This window comes from Nuphar pumila, chromosome 13 (assembly GCF_984573655.1).
Source record: "Nuphar pumila chromosome 13, dmNupPumi1.hap1.1, whole genome shotgun sequence".
Taxonomy (NCBI): Eukaryota; Viridiplantae; Streptophyta; class Magnoliopsida; order Nymphaeales; family Nymphaeaceae; genus Nuphar; species Nuphar pumila.
In genome coordinates this window covers 100,508,600-100,519,696 of record NC_143261.1, presented here as the reverse complement: position 1 = coordinate 100,519,696, position 11,097 = coordinate 100,508,600, and the positions used below count along the sequence as shown (strand labels likewise).

The window sequence follows — 11,097 nt, the reverse complement described above, 5'->3', positions numbered from 1 at the left end:
ATTTGCTGCAGTCAGGGCTGGGCTAGGACTGGGCTTTTAAAAAAAAAAAAAATCAACTGTTTCGGCCCCCCTAGCTACGCCCTTGCCTGCCTCCATCCCCACACGGGTTTTGATTTTAATCTCCATCCCCGTTTCATGTCCTCCATCCTTGGTCCAAAGGGGCGAGGCCGAGCGGGGCCTGTTTTTTTCCTTGTCCACTGCCATTTGCACCAACTTTCCCGAACGAAAGTGGGTCCCAACTACCATTGGATACTTGTGTGGGATTCTCGGGTTATTATAATGAGGCCATGAGACGCACTAGGTTGTCTTCAAAACTCGTTGAGGTAAGATTTTCCTATAATTTACATATAGACGACTAATATATGACAAATTTGCATTTAACAACCTCAGGTTTCAAATACTTAAGACAGACATTTTAACTGTTTAAGAGATTTTGCTTATGAAAACTGAAACTTTTAAGAGATTGCTAAGATGACCGAGCTGTTGTTTTAACTTTTTTCTATTTGTAGTTTACTTATTTTCTATCAAGTATAGCTTCAAAAATAGACTACAAAAGTGACATACAGTAAGTTAAAGAAAAAAGAAGTTAAAACTGCGCTTTTCAAGAGTAGTTGAAGTCAGGTGAATAAAACAGTAACTCAGACGGTCGTTTGTGTAATTTCTTAAAAGGTTAGGCATCTATCTTGAATATTTAAAACTCGAGGCAGCTGAATGCCAATTTAGATAAATTAAGCACTTGTATGTAAATTAACCAAAGTTTTTGCAACTCCTTTGGCTCTGTGGTTTGAGAGTAAAGTAATGCAACCCCCAACTGGTGGGGATGCTCCCAAACGTCACCAAAACCGTGAGCATTGCCCCCTAAAAGATTGTTTGTGAGTCATGGTTGCAAAGAAATACATCTAACCAATGTGGTGAAAAAAAAAAGAACAGTAGTAATGCAACCCCTTAGCTTTTTGGGGTGGGACCCACCTGTTTAGTTTCCCCAAACACCCAGAATCATATAAGCTTGCTACACCACACCTCCAATTCTCTCCTACCACACCAACTCCTCAATCATGAGTGAGACACACATCCAACAACAAGAGACCAGCTCCTCCTCCTCCACCTCCCCTTCCTCCGTGGCCACTAACCCTAGTAGCAGGTCCAGCACCAACAACACAATTCCCACACTCTTGGCCTACACTGCCTCAACTCAGCAAGAATGTGGCCGGAATAACTGCTCCAAGTATGATGAAACAAGCAGGAAATCATCAGAATTGCCTGAGACCGTAGTGGATGAGGTCCGGAAGCGGTGCAGGGTCGGCAGAAAAGGCAAGCACCCGACCTACCGGGGGGTCCGGATGAGGAACTGGGGTAAGTGGGTGTCCGAGATCCGCGAGCCACGCAAGAAGTCGAGGATTTGGCTAGGCACCTTCCCCACGCCGGAGATGGGTGCACGGGCACACGACGTTGCCGCACTGACGATCAAAGGCCAGTCGGCATACCTCAACTTCCCTGAGCTGGCGCCCAACCTGCCGAGGCCGGCGACAACATCGCCGCGTGACATCCAAGCAGCTGCGGCCAAGGCTGCTAACTTCATGTTCAACCAGCCCAAGGTGCACCTGGCACATAAGCCAACCACTGAGTCTACTGGTTCAGCAGACAGTGTTCCAGTCTCTACTACCAACAGCACCAACAGCAGCAGTAGCAGCACCACTACTACTACCACCATCACCACTGACGAGGATGAGGTACTTTTCAACTTACCGGATCTCTTTCTCGATGCCACCAATAGCGTATACCTCTTCCCCACGAAGCTGCCGACTGGAATTGATGCCGGATTCTGGCAAGAGGAGGACACTCTATGGGACTCGTACTACTGTTCATGATCACAGTGATTGTACATTTGCTAGATGTGACTTTGGTAAAAAGGAAGATGCTATGTAAGGAACAAGGGTCTTCATTTTATTATATTAGACCTTATCATTTACCTCGTGTGTGTGTGGCTTGTCTACTTCTTTTTCCTTCAATATTTAGACCATATTTCTTGATAGAATTTGACAATAATTTTGTCTTTGGTTAAAAACTTGCAGTGGATGGCACTCATTCAATAGGTGAATGCTTAAAAAGTATAAGACCAAGACCATTGCATATATATATATATATATATATATATATATATATATATATATATATATATATATATATATATATATATATATATATATATATATATATATATATATAGAGAGAGAGAGAGAGAGAGAGAGAGAGAGAGAGAGAGTACTTCTAACAATAATAGAAGAACCTAGAAAATCATCAATTCCAAAGGGTGGGTAATTTGTCATGAATCATGATAGATGTGGGGGAACCTTGCAATGTTCTGCAGACTTTTGTCTGTTTTGACGCAGCTGTCCTAAATTTTTACATAAAACAGAAAACCCAAATACCAAGAAAATATTAGGGATGCAAATGGGTTGGACTCAGTTATGGTATAGCCATTACTAAATCTAACCTAATCCAATCTTGTCTAATCAGATTCAAAGTCGGACCAGAAAATGTAAGACCAAATCTGGATCCAGTTAGCTAATCGAAAACCTTTTAAATTATCCACCGGAGTTGGACTCCATGCAGTTTCAAATTAATGCAAAACTGCGTACCAAATCCGACTAATCGGATTCGGGTTCGGCTAGGTAGCCAAAACCCGGATTTGGATTCGGATTAGGATTATCCTTACTAGATGTACAATTTCAAAATAAGCTATGATAACAGCAACAATCAACAATGCTGGCCAACTAGACCCAAGGGGTTTGGCGTAGTGGGATGGGGCCTAGACCGTTTGACGAGCAGTCTAGGTTCAAATCCCATGGCCGTCACTGCCTGCATAAGCCGAAGCTTGGTGACTCCTTTGGGCCGAGAGATAAGCCCTTAGAGTTTTACACCAACATGGACAGAGACCATTAGTACGGCAGGTTGAGCCAGTGCGGCTAGGTCTTTGTGACTGGAGCAGTTTCTCCGAGTAAAAAAAAAAAAAAACAATGGTGGCCAACTCCTTGCTCAAGCAAACCACAATTTTGTTGGTATGCTTTGATTTTTATTTGCAAAAAACAAATGGGATCTCAAATATTAATTATTAGTCTTAAGACCATTTTTTTCCTTTTTAAGAGTCAAAATGAATGGCTTGTCCATTAATTCTTTTCAGTAAATGCGTACGGTATAATATGGTTTTATTATGTTCCAATTAAACAAAGTAGGAATTAGGATGGAAGTTCTCTAAATAGTGGATCAACATGCAAAGACACTTAATTTGGTGTATTATCTAAGGCATCCCTGGTATGTTGGGTTCTATGGAAATGTACAAAAACCTGTGCTTTTTCATGAGCCCGACCCCGGCAAATCCAACACGGCTTAGGTGGACTTGGTGAGCTATCTCAAATCGTGCCTGACTCATCAGGTTCAACTCATTCTAACGCGAACCCATCAAGCTGGCATTGATGGATGCTCCTTAACTCAAACCTGTCCTCGTGGTCGGGGCGTAGGTTTGCCAAAAACTGGGACTTGCATGAAGCCCACCTAAGTCCACCGAAGCCGGATGACTCTGACTTCAACCCTAGTCAAGTCAAGAACGATCCACCTGAGCCTGTCTTCACATTCTTGCTCATGTTGCCAACTTGACAGTGATTTAGATACCACCAAATGTGGTGGGGTGGGTGGTCCGTGTGGTTGGTAGGAACTGCCAGTGCACTTGTCCTTGTTGTGGAACGTTGCAGGTTCAAAACCTAGTGGTACCTTGAATAATAACCGGTGGAGGTCTGACTAATCCCAGCCTGCTTTAAAAAAAAACCCAGTGATTTTAGTCTTTGGATACAAGGCTGGTTATTTGAAAAGATGTCAATATCTAATAGAATCTTGCATCAATGTCACCAAGATTTAGGGTAAATCTCTGCCATGCCAGGTGTCAACATGTCATTGACCATCTCAATAATTAAAGGATTAGTAGTTTACTGTTTATTCTCTTCTACCATAATTAGTCCAAACGAGCGTAGACGAAGGAAACAAGAAGCCAAAATAGGGTGACCTTAGCATACTTTTACTTCATTAGAGCGAACATGAGAAAACCCTAAAGGTGAAAATGGTGTGGGTAGCCCTAATTAATTTCATCCGTCACTAACATTCGAAATATTTATGACATTCACAACAAAAAAAATTTCGTTGCCAAATCCGTCGCTAAGTAACGACAAATGCACGATGAAAAAATTATGTCGCAAAACCCATCGCACTTAGCGACGGATGTGGCGACGAGATATTTTCTTTCGCTAGTTAGCGACGACGTTTGCGACAGAAACATTTTATCGTTAATCGTCGATGTAAAACGCTCGCTAGGTAGTGACAGAGTAGCGACAAAATGTTTCTGTCGCCCATCCGTCGCTAAATGTCGATATAAAACACCCATCTAGAGCACGAAATCGATCTTTTTCTGGCTCTCTCTCTCTCTCACTTGCGCAGCTCTTCGTTGACCGCCCCCTCCCTCTCTCCAGCTACCGCCCCCTCTCTCCCTCTCTCCGACCGTCGACCGCCCCCTCCCCTGCTCTGCCTCTCGTCTCCAGCCCCCTTCCTTGCGAAAGCCGGTGACTGAAGCCGCCGGTGGCCTCCAAGCTTGGTGACCCATCGCCTCCTCCCGTGTCCCCTCCCTCTCTTCGGCGATCGTCCCCTTCCTCTCTGGCTTTCTTGCACACGCCAACGGGAGCTCCTTTCACCTTTTTTTTTTTGCTGCAACAGGCTTGTGATGCCTTCTACGCTTGCCTGGAGAAGGAAGCCGACAAGAAACCCATCGAAATCACTTACGTCGGCCTTCTCTACCCGGCTGATTGCAAAGGCGCTCACGCTGAATTCGTAAGCCGATGTCGAGCGACGTGGGTAAGTGCACCAACACCTTCCCTTCGGTGGTTTTTGCTTTTGCTGCCTGTTTGGATGGTCATCATCGTTAGGTTTGGTCAAATCGATGTTCTGAGGAGTTTTTTGTTTGGGTTTTTTTATCGGCCCTCTTGTAGTTTTCTTTAGTGTTTTTGTTTGTTTCTTCTTGCTTGTGTGTGAGAGCGTGAACCTTTGGTTGAAAATCAGGTGAAGCATTTCGACCGTCAGTATTATGCAAAGAAAAGAGTGCAGAGGCTGCTTGATTCCGATGATCCGAGAAGAGGGCCGATGACTCTTTCGCAACCTTACATGTTCAAGCCCTAATCTTTCTGCATACTTTTCGGGGATTACGACGGTGGTAGGTTGTGAATTCTTCGATCTATGAGTTGTTTTTCTTGATGCCCTTGATTTTGATGCGATTAATGTGCCTTTTTTTCATTTTAAAACTGATTATGTGCTTGTTCCTCAATGTCTTTGTGATTCCAATGGTCGGGTTATCAAATGAGTTATATATGCAACCCATTGCTGCTATTCTTGAATATTTTTCAGTTTCTTTCAAAGTCACTTTACCGGTAGGCCGAAAAAGTCTCTTTTATCTCCAAAGGCAATTCCATATATTGCCATTCTGCTGCACCAAGGGGGAGTCAGGAAGGTGCAATCTCCAAACTTGTCAGCAAAAACATATAATCAGTTGATTTTTATATTTTCAAACTGAGCAAAGAACAACATCATGTTAGCATATCTGGTTAGTGGATTTGTTTATCGATGCTAACCAAGTGAAGGTAATGGTCATTGATGAAGGACCTGCCCACTACATCGCCATCTTAGGATAAGTGAAAGCCCCTGGTGCAAAGAGTTCTCTTTGACAGGATCTCACTGCCAAAAGAGAAAAAAACTATTCATACATACATCCTTAGGCTTTGTTGACTACACTATATTGGTAGGTTGAGACACCCTTTCACTTTTAATTTTTGGGGTGGGGAGTTTCTTAGAAGTTCAGTATGGTAGGATCTCACTGAAAATGGCCTTGAATGAATGCTACGCTAAGTTAGGCTATCTGCTTCTGCTGGCTTTGAGATAAATCAATGATTCTTAAGAAAACAAAAAATATGCATAGTTTATATTATTATAATTTATATTATATTTTCTACATCTTTGGTGTTTGGTCATGCTTTTTTCATATATATTTAACTTATATATATATATATATAATTTTTTTATATTTTGTATTGTTATCCTTTTGTTGTGGTTGTTGTCTTGTGTCGTTATCACAATGCAGGGTCTAATCAATGTCATGGAAAGCTCTTTAGAGACTTGAAAGGTTGGATTCTTAATAATGACCATGGTTAATGTTTTTATTTATTATTGTTGCAGTTCATCAGGTCGTACAAAAAAGGATCCCTTACTAAGAGCCAAGCATAAACTTGAAAGGAAACTTCAGTTTCATGACAGTAAGTTGTCCTCTTTAATAGCTTTCTGCTTGCATACTCTTGTCTTCAGAAATGTATTCAATCATTTGTTATTAAAATATGGTTATTCCATGCCTAGCATCTCCAGTATCTTCATTAATGGACTTGTTCTCCTTGCCAATTTCAATAGGGATATAACCTGCAGTTTGGTAATTTTTTCTCTTTTTTTCTTTGAATTACATATGAAGTTCTTTTACTGCCTTAGAACACATATGAGCATGATTGAATCACATATAAAGTTTTTTTACTGCCTTAGAACACATATGAGCATTGTTGAATCAATATGCAAGTTTTTTGACATATGAGTATGAATGAATCAATATGCAAGTTTTTTGACTGCCTTAGAATACATATGAGCATGATTAAATCACATATGAAGGTTTTTTACAGCCTTAAAACACATATGAGCATGATTGAATCACATACAAAGTTCTTTTACTGCCTTAGAACACATATGAGCATGATTGAATCACATATAAAGTTTTTTGACTGCCTTAGAACACATATGAACATGATTGAACCACATATAAAGTTTTTTAATTGTCTTAGAACACATATGAGCATAACTGAATCACATATAAAGTTTTTTTACTCCCTTAGAACACATATGAGCATGATTGAATCATTATGCAAGTTTTTTACTGCCTTAGAACACATATGAGCATTTTGTTTATAAATATTAACATTTTGGTTCTCTTGTAGGATGCTGTAGATGATCAACGTAGAGAAGCTGATGGGAGTATGGAGGGAGGGGTAGATCAAAAAAATGAAGAGGATGATGCCCCGAATCTTGACGACGATTAGATTCATGTATTTAATTTGTTTGACGTACTTGTAACTAATTATAACTTGATAGAGACTCTATTAGGTTGTTTAACTTAGAACTTGTGTTAATTTTGTTTCACCTGTATATGTATTTTTTGTGTGTATTTTGTTTTTTATAAGCAGGTTATATGAATTGTATAACGAGAATTTTTTTCGAGTTTCATATTTCAATTTTTTTTATTTTTTTAAACTTAGCGACGGATTAGCGACGACAATATCTGTCGCAAATTAAAATCAGTTGATGGGTTGCGACAGACTTTTAATCCGTCGCAAATTCGTCGCTAACGTGCCGACCAAAAATTTGCGACGAATTATATCCGGATATAATCCGTTGCCAGTCCGTCGCTAATTAGCGACTAATTGCCGACAGATAAATTCTGTCGTACTTTAGTGACTAAGATTATGTGACGGATGCTATCCGTTGCGAATCTGTCGCTAAACATGTTTGTGACGGAGTTCACGATGGATTAGCTACGGATAGCGTCCGTCGCTCATTTTTCATGTAGTGTAACCACTCATTTAATAGAAATGCAATCTTCTTGCCTAAAAAAGAAAAAAGAAAAAGATCTTCAGTCAGTCCTGGCACCGGGCTGTTGGCTACCCTGAATCACAAATTCCATGTCACAAACCCCGTTATCAGGAAAATATGAGCAAGGCTAATCTAACAGTAATTTAACATTTTTATTTTTTGAGAGACCTTTAGGAAAATATTAACATGCACAAAATATATAATACAAGGTGTAGGGGTATCAACGGGTTGGGTTTACCCGAATCAAACCCTATAGGGTCCGGGTATGGTGACAAGTTAGAAGACTCAGGTCCAGACCCAAAGGTCTTATTAATACATGGACCCGAGCAGTGTCAAATTCAGGATTTTGCTTAGAAGGGGGCAAAAAAAATTTCAAAAGCTTAAGGGGGGCAACAAATTTTCAAAAGCTTAAAAAGGGACAAAAAAGTTTCAAAATTTTGCTTAAATGGGGCAGAAATTTTTCAAAACCTTGTATTTTTTCTTTTATTTTTATTTTTATTTTTTATTTTCAAAACTTTAGGAGGGGCTCAAGCTCCTCCTCGCTCCCCTGGATCTGCCCTTGGACCTGAGTATATTTTTTGAAGTTTTATACCAGAACCAGACCCAAACCCAGACCAGACCTGAGTTTGATTAAGACCTGCAATTTTTCAATGTAAAAATTATAAAGAATATTATTTTACCGGGTATGGTCCAAGTCTGGTTCATGTAGTTCTTATCAGGTCCGGGTATGATTTCTCTTATAGTAAACCCGATTAGACCTGAGTCCAAACCCCAATACCATACCAAAAAATATGGTCCAAGTCTGGCTTCACCTAGTTTCAAACCAAACCCGACCCGTTGACAACCCTAAATATAGGCTCCATCGGAGATGCATGCTGAAAAGCTGTGTAATATTTACAAATGCAGGTGGAGGGTTAGGTGCACTTATGGTATTATTTATGGGCGAGCTTATTGTAATTCGTGCATGCGATAGATGGACAATGTCATAGTCACAACTTTGTAATTTATTTGTTAGTACGGTTGCTTAAATAATACAACCAACGAAAATGACATCCTAACTACAAGATAGGCTCAAATGGTTGAGCAAAAATAATTATAGTAGTAAAATAATGTGGGGGCACCAACGGGGCTCCCGTAATTTGTAGGAGCTGTCAGTGGTGGGACGTTGCAGGTTCAAACCCCAGTGGTACGTTGAATAGTAACTGGTGGGGTCTACCTAACCCCATCTTGCCTTTAAAAAAATGAATAATAATGTGGGGTGGAAAGATTTTGTGCATAATGGAATCAGATTTTTTGAAGAAATGGAATGTGTGTTTGAGGGTGGGTGGGGTTGATGTAGTACTAGAATTAATGGCTCAAAGGTTGGCATTCTCTGATAACCCTACAGGTCTCTCTCTCTCTACAAGCCAATAGTTTATATAAGAATCATATTTGTTACAGTCGTTTGCACGTACATATGCATTTTTATGAAACTGATCTCACATGTCATTTACATGTTTTTCTTAGTGTGAATCAGCTCTTAGAACATATAGGTTTTATAAAAAAGCTTCGCCTACAATGTGCAATACATTCCCAGGTCATAAAATTATGTTTTTTGTTGTCGAAAAAAACACAATCAAAAGGCTTATCCTCATTATTTTGGACATGTTGAATTCATCTATGAGGTCCTATCGAATCAAAATAACTTACGACATAGAGGTGCAAAAATGTTTGTAATAATATATATATATATATATATATATATATATATATATATATATATATATATATATATAGAGAGAGAGAGAGAGAGAGAGAGAGCACATTTAGATTAAGTAAAAAACACATGTAAATATGTTTTTTAAAAGGTATGAGACGATCTAAAAAATAAATAGTTTAATACATGCCCGAAGTTGGTCTAGGTGCATCAATGGCGGTCTTTGACCATTGCTAATAAGCTGGGCAAAAAAAATGTAAAAAGATCAGATGCAATATGAATGCACAAATATTTGCGCATTAAGCACCTGATCACCTTCCATCTTGGGGTCAGGGCTTATCAGTTGTGGGGCCCAAGGCCTGATTGGAGGGCAATCAGGTGCTTAATGCACAAATTTTGTGCCATGTGATTGCACTCGACATGGACTCCAAAAAAATACCTTTAGACCACTAAAGGTTATTGTTCCCTTTATCGAACACCTGTTGTTGATTGTGCGTCCAAGGAACAGGAGAGGATCGGGTGCAGTATGATTGCACAAAAGTTATGCATGAATCACCCGATCTCATTCATCACCTGACAGGCCCTTGTCACCAAGATGGAGGGTGATAAGGTGCTTAATGCAAAAATATATGTGCAATCATATTGCACCTGATCTTTTCACAAGCAACAGTGGACTAAAACTTAGTCCAGTGTTACTCCCATCCTATATATATGTTTATTCAACGGGGTGAACCATTTCAGGGGCTAGCTCAAGTAAGGTTCTCTCTTTAATATTGGTGTCCTTTATGAATGAACCCTGATTAACTAATATTCTGCAGGCAGTGGATTTTTTTTTAATGCTTAATTGCATGTTTTATAAAGCAAACCCTACAAAAAATGTGATAATTACTGTTTATTTAATGGAAAACATCCATAAGATGAGGTTTTTCTAAAGTTAAGGCAGATCATTAAAAGGGTTGAGAATCAACCGTTCATGTATCAAACGTTTGCAATAAAAAATCAGGATTTTTTTTTCATACAATTCGGTCAAAAGCAGGTTCCATGGTAAATATGTCATCATAAAAGTAGTCTCAGATAACCAAAATTCACCTCTATGTATAGACTTTTTGAACTGGCCTATTTCGATCCATATCAAAGTGGGGAGAAGAGAACTGTACTATACATGGACATGTCTGCAGCAAAAGGTAATCCGTAGGGTCAGAGCCGGACCTGCAAAGAGGCCAATGAGGCCTAGGCCTCAGGGCCCCTAGGCCCAAAAAAAATTTAGGGGCCCATTTTTAAGGCTAGTGAGTATTGTTTAGGTAGTTTATATAAATAATTTATACATTTTTATTTAATATAATATAAATATTTGGAATATTATATTTGTTTAATGTGAATGCAAATTTTATTGTTATTTTGATTCTTTAAAAAAAATTTGGAGGCGCTGCCCCCGAACTCCTACTATTAATAGGGGGCCCATTTTTTTCCTCCGCCTCAGGCCCCATAAAACACAGGTACGGCTCTGCGTAGGGTATCTAGGATTCTAGGGTCCCCTCAGCTGTGGCCAGTCATGTTCCGGTGCAGGATTAGGGATGGCAGTTGACCGGGTCGGGGATAAAGTCTCTACCCTTGCCCCGTCTCAAAATCTTGCCCTCCATCCTCGCTTTCATCCTCATTATGGGGCGGGGCAGGGGATGGTGGGG

General features: G+C 39.9%; 1 pseudogene across 1 annotated transcript; it reads left to right on the top strand.

Moving 5' to 3' along the window:
• The first annotated feature begins 1,055 nt into the window (after positions 1–1,055).
• Positions 1,056–2,027, top strand: LOC149819458 (ethylene-responsive transcription factor ERF024 pseudogene; annotated as a pseudogene). Its single transcript, XR_016427452.1, has one exon. The product of XR_016427452.1 is annotated as an ethylene-responsive transcription factor ERF024 pseudogene (transcript).
• Positions 2,028–11,097: the final 9,070 nt, after the last annotated feature.